Source organism: Lynx canadensis, chromosome E3, assembly GCF_007474595.2.
Source record: "Lynx canadensis isolate LIC74 chromosome E3, mLynCan4.pri.v2, whole genome shotgun sequence".
Classification (NCBI taxonomy): domain Eukaryota; kingdom Metazoa; phylum Chordata; class Mammalia; order Carnivora; family Felidae; genus Lynx; species Lynx canadensis.
The window spans coordinates 30,841,750-30,846,976 of record NC_044318.1 but is presented as its reverse complement, the minus strand read 5'-3'; positions in this window follow the sequence as shown (position 1 = coordinate 30,846,976).

Sequence of the window (5,227 nt, the reverse complement as noted above, 5' to 3'; positions counted from 1 at the left end):
GGGAGGGGCAGAGAGAGAGGGAGACACAGAATCCGAAGCAGGCTCCAGGGTCTGAGGTGTCAGCCCAGAGCCCGACGCAGGGCTCGAACTCACAAACCATGAGATCATGAACTGAGCCGAAGTCGGACGCTCAACTGACTGAGCCACCCAGGCGTCCCTGGAGTCCGCTTCTGATTCTGTGTCTCCCTCTCTCTCTGCCCCTCCCCTGCTTGTTCTCTGTCTCTCCCTCTCTCAAAAATAAACATTAAAAAAAATTTTTTTAAGTATCCTTATAAGAATTTAGACAAACTGTATGCCAATAAACTGGACAACCCAGAGGAAATATATAAATTCCTAAAAACACACAACAAAGCAAGACTGAATCACGAATAAATAGAAAATGTGAAAAGACTAATAACAAGCAAGGAGACTGAACCAGTCGTCAAAATTCTCCCAACAAAGAAAAGCCCAAGACCAGATGGCTTCACTGGTAAATTCTACCAAACATTTAAAGAATTAACACCTATCCTCCTGAAACTCTCCCTCCCAAAAAAAAAGCTGAAGAGGAGGGAGCATTTCCAAGTTTATTCTAAGAGGCCAGCATTGCCCTGGCACCAAAACCAGACAAAAACACTACAAGAAGTGGGGCACCTGGGTGGCTCAGTCGGTTAAGCGTCTGACTTCAGCTCAGGTCATGATCTCTCGGCTCGTGGGTTCGAGCCCCATGTTGGGCTCTGAGCTAATAGCGCCTCTAGAGCCTGCTTGGGATTCTCTCTCTCCTCTCTCTCTCTGCACCTCCCTTTCTCTCTCAAAATAAATAAATAAACTTACAACAAAAAAAAAGAAAATGGTTAAAAAACAAGAACACTACAAGAAGAGAAAACAACAGAGAGGGGGCATCAGCAAGGTGGCAGAATCCACGTCCCCCCACAGAAACAAATATTTGGCAGCCATTCATGGGTAAAAATGCCTTTATGGGAGCTTTGGGAGCTAGGTAGGAGGTGATACCTCGTGGAGCCCAAGACCCAGGATGCCCTCTTTTAGAAGGTAGGCCCACAGGGGGGGCCTGTGGTTAAGTGTCCGACTTCGGCTCAGGTCATGAGCTCACAGTCTGTGGGTTAGGGCCCCGCATCGGGCTCCGTGCGGACAGCTCGGAGCCTGCAGCCCGCTTCAGATTCTGTGCCTCCCTCTGTCTCTGCCCCTCACCTGCTCACGCTCTGTCTCTACCTCTCTCTCTCTCTCTCTCTCTCTCTCTCTCAAAAATAACATTAAAAAAAAATTTTTTTTTTAATTAGAACTACCATAGGACCCAGCATTCCCACCTCTGGATATACATCCAAAAGAACTGAAATCAGGGACTCAGATATTGCACAGCCATGGTCATGGCCGCATTATTCACAACAGCCAAGAGGCGGAAGCAACCCCGAAATCCATCAACGGAGGAGTGGATAAAAACACGTGTATATCTATACAATGGAATATTATTCAGTCTGCAACATGGATGAGCCTGGAGAGCATGATGCTACGTGAAATAAGCCTGTCACAAGACAAATACTGGATGATTCCACTCACATGAGGTATCTAAAGCGGTCTAATTCCTAGAAACAGAAGGTAGAATGGTGGTCCCCCGGGGACTCGGCGAGAGCGAGAGGACCCCGCCCCCGCCATGCTGCTGTTTAACGGTCACAGAGTTTCAGATTTATAAAAGTTTTGGAGATCTGTTTCGCAACAGCTTGACTAACTTAGCACTACTGAAACGCACGCTTAAAAATGGTGAGGATGGTAAATTTATATTATGTGGGGGTTCTTGCTGCAATTTAAAACAGAAGAAGCTGGAAGAGGAAGGGAACTGATTCTCCTCTAGAGCCTCCAGAGGGAGCGCAGCCTTTGCTTTGGGCTCAGCGAAACTGATTTCGGACTTCTGGTCTCCAGCACTGTGAGAACATTAATTTCTGTTGTTTTAAGCCACCGAGTTTGTGATAATTTGCTACTGGAGGCCCCAGGAAACTGGAAATAAAGGATTAATTCTATTGTCAGGTGAATCCCTGCCATGAGGATTAAAGGCCAGGACAGGGGGGTGCCTGGCTGGTTTAGCACAAAGAGCATGTGACTCTTGATTTCAGGGTTGGGAGTTCGAGCTCCACGTTGGGTGTAGAGATTAGTAAAAAAAATAATAATAATAAACTTTAAACATTTTTTCTTAAAACTTTTTTTAGGGGCACCTGGGTGACTCAGTTGGTCGAGCGTCTGACATCGGCTCAGATCATGATCTCACGGTTTGTGAGTTCAGGCCCCGCATCAGGCTCTGTGCTGACAGCTCAGAGCCCGGAGACTGCTTCAGATTCTGTGTCTACTTCTCTCTCTGTCCGCCCCCGCTTGCCCTCTGTCTCTCTCGCTCTCAAAAATAAACAAACATTTAAAAAAAAATTTTTTTTTAATAAAAGCTGAGAGAGAAGATACTGACAAAGAATGTTAGGTTCGGGATGGCTGGGGACACCTGACCTCCAGGCAAAGTCCTCGTGATTTGTAAAGCACATGCTTGGGAAGTTAGAACTGCAGAAGAGGTGCCTGTGGTTAAAAAAAAGTGAGCAAGGGGAGAAGAAATAAAAGCAAAGAAGTAGCAAGGGGCTAAGTCCTGGGAAGGCGGAGGTAAGGGCTTTGGGTTTAAAAGCAATATGTTCGGAGGCTCTGAAGATGAAGGGGCTATTGCACCCAGCTAGACCAGGGGGGAGGGAGCAGTGGTGGAATTCTGGACACATTTTGTGCAGAAAGTCAAGAGCATTTGCTGATGGATCAGGTGCATGGAACAGGAGGACAGAGCGAGAGAAAGCCACCCGCAAGTTTTGGCCTGAACGGCTAGATGATGGCAGTGTCACTTACTGAGATGAGAAACACCCACAGAAAAGCAGATCCAGGCACAAATCAAGAGCTCTGGCCTGGACACATGAAGTGGGAGGTGTCCATTTACTGTCAAAGTGGAGGTGCCACTTTGGGCTGACGCTTGGGTCCTTATGTCTCGCGGTTCAAAGACAGGACAGGGAGTCACCAAGCCACGTGTCTGGGTGAGGTCACCCAGAGTGGGTGAGAAGGGGACAGACTGTGCCTGACCACAGGGATCCCGTGATGCCAGCTCTTTTTGTCCCCAAGCTAGGACAGTCCAAGCTCTGGCCCCTGCCCTGGGTGACAGTCTTGGGCTCATCCTGTGACAGTGTTTCCATGGAGTCTCTTATTTGTCATCAGCTTGTGTTCAGCCAGGCACCAATTTAGCAAGTTTGGACAAATCCTAATCATTGCCCTGGAGTAAATATGCCTTTCCCACTGGGCTCCTGACCCCTCATCTAGAAAATTTTTATCATGAACCCCATAAGTAAAATATTTTTGAGCAAACATCACATATATATATTTGCCATTCGGATGGCCAACAGGCACCTAAAACATAACACATCCGAGCCAGAGCTCTTAATTTGTTCCCAAATAACCTATGTTCATTACATAACCATGCAAAAGCAGAGTTATCTAAACTCATCTAAAGATGAGATAAACAGGGGCATCTGGGTGGCTCAGTTAAGCACCTGACTCTTGGTTTCAGCTCAGGTCATGATCTCACAATTTCATGAGCTCAAGCCCCGCATCAGGCTCTGTGCTGGCAGCTCGGAGCTGGCTTGGGATTCTCTCTCTCTGCCCCTCCCCCACTCACACTGTCTCTGTCTTTATCAAATAAATAAACAAATAAACTTTTAAAAAATAAAGATGAGAGAAACAATATTTGAACAACTATAATATTTAAAAGAACAAAATCCCTCTTTTTGTTTTCGGTTAAAAAAAAAAAAAAAAAGATTTAATACCTTCTACGAGCAATGCTATTGAGTTCGTCAGATCTGTTGAGCCAGTCACTGATGTCACTGGGAACAGGGGCTGACAAGTGTTAGCATCGTCTTCAATCTCTGCTCTCTTTTCAGGAATCTTTTGCAGCCACGAGTCCATTCTGTGAGCATTAGTTTTGTTAAAACCACTCAGCTAACAAGGCACAGGTCGACTCTGTACTGTGGCCTTCTCACACCAACCTAAATATTAAGTATTTTAAAAAGCCCGGCTTCTTCCTTATCCGAAATTAAAATTCTAATATTTTCTTCCCTCCCCCAGGTAACTGTTTAGCACGGGGGGGGGGGGGGGGGGCGGCGAGCGCCCTTGCCTTGCAGGCCATTGACTGCGGGCCCTGGCTAGAAGAGTCCTACACAGACGTGATTATCTATAGTCCAAGTCTGGCCAGCTCTCCTCCTTTGTTCCCTGGGCGCACCTGGCATGTTGCTCAAGCTCTCCACTCACCACCTCTCGGCAATGGGATGCAGTGCGAGGATGGGGCTAAAGGGACAAAGGGTCGCGCCCCCTCCCCCAGGTCCAGTATTCTACGATTCTCCACTTCTAGGCAGCGCGGTCCACCTTTTCAATTTGGGGACGGCCCAATTGCTCCGGCCACTTCGCTCAGCCCAAACCCTGTTTCAGCTGCGTCCTCTCCTGCACCCCCTGCAGGGCGGCGCCAGCTCCAGGTCTCCAGCCCTGGGAAGAGCAAACCCCTGAGCACATCTGTCACAGCCGGCAGAGGTTCACTCCTCCCCAGACCCTCCTCCTTTAGCCCCCTGCCTAGCCGGTGAGGACCTGAGACGTGGACCCTCGGCTTCCCCCGCCGAGGCCTGCCCTCGCCGCAGGACCAGACCGGCGCCCGACCCCAAGGCGACCGCCACAGTCCTCAGGGCCCACACTGCCTCCTGCATCCGGCTCGGATGTGTGGGGCTCTCCGCGGGGAAACCGAGGCCCCTTCCCTGGGCCTCTGCATCCCTCTAGGATGCCGCACCCGAGCTTCCCCTCCGACGCCGCAGTTCTCGGCTTACGGGTCTCAGCCTTGGGGCTCCCAGCGCGCGCTTGGCGCTCCCGGGAAGATGAATGAAAGGGCGGGGCGGGGGAGACGCCGAGGGAGAGGGGACGGGGAAGAGCAGGGCAGGATTAGAAGAGATAGACAGAGAAAAGAAAGACAAAGTGACGAAGATACAGGCACAGCCCCGGCCCGCCCCTCCGCTCCCTCCCCAGGCCGCCGCGGAGCGGAGCCGGTGCCGGAGCCGGTGTCCGAGAGGCGGCGGCGGCGCCGCGAGCCCCGAGCCCACTCCGGCCCGGCCCGCGCTCTCCGCCTCCGCCTCCCGGGCCGGCGGCGGCGGCGGCGGCTGCGGGCGAGCTCGCGGGGCCCGGGCCGCCC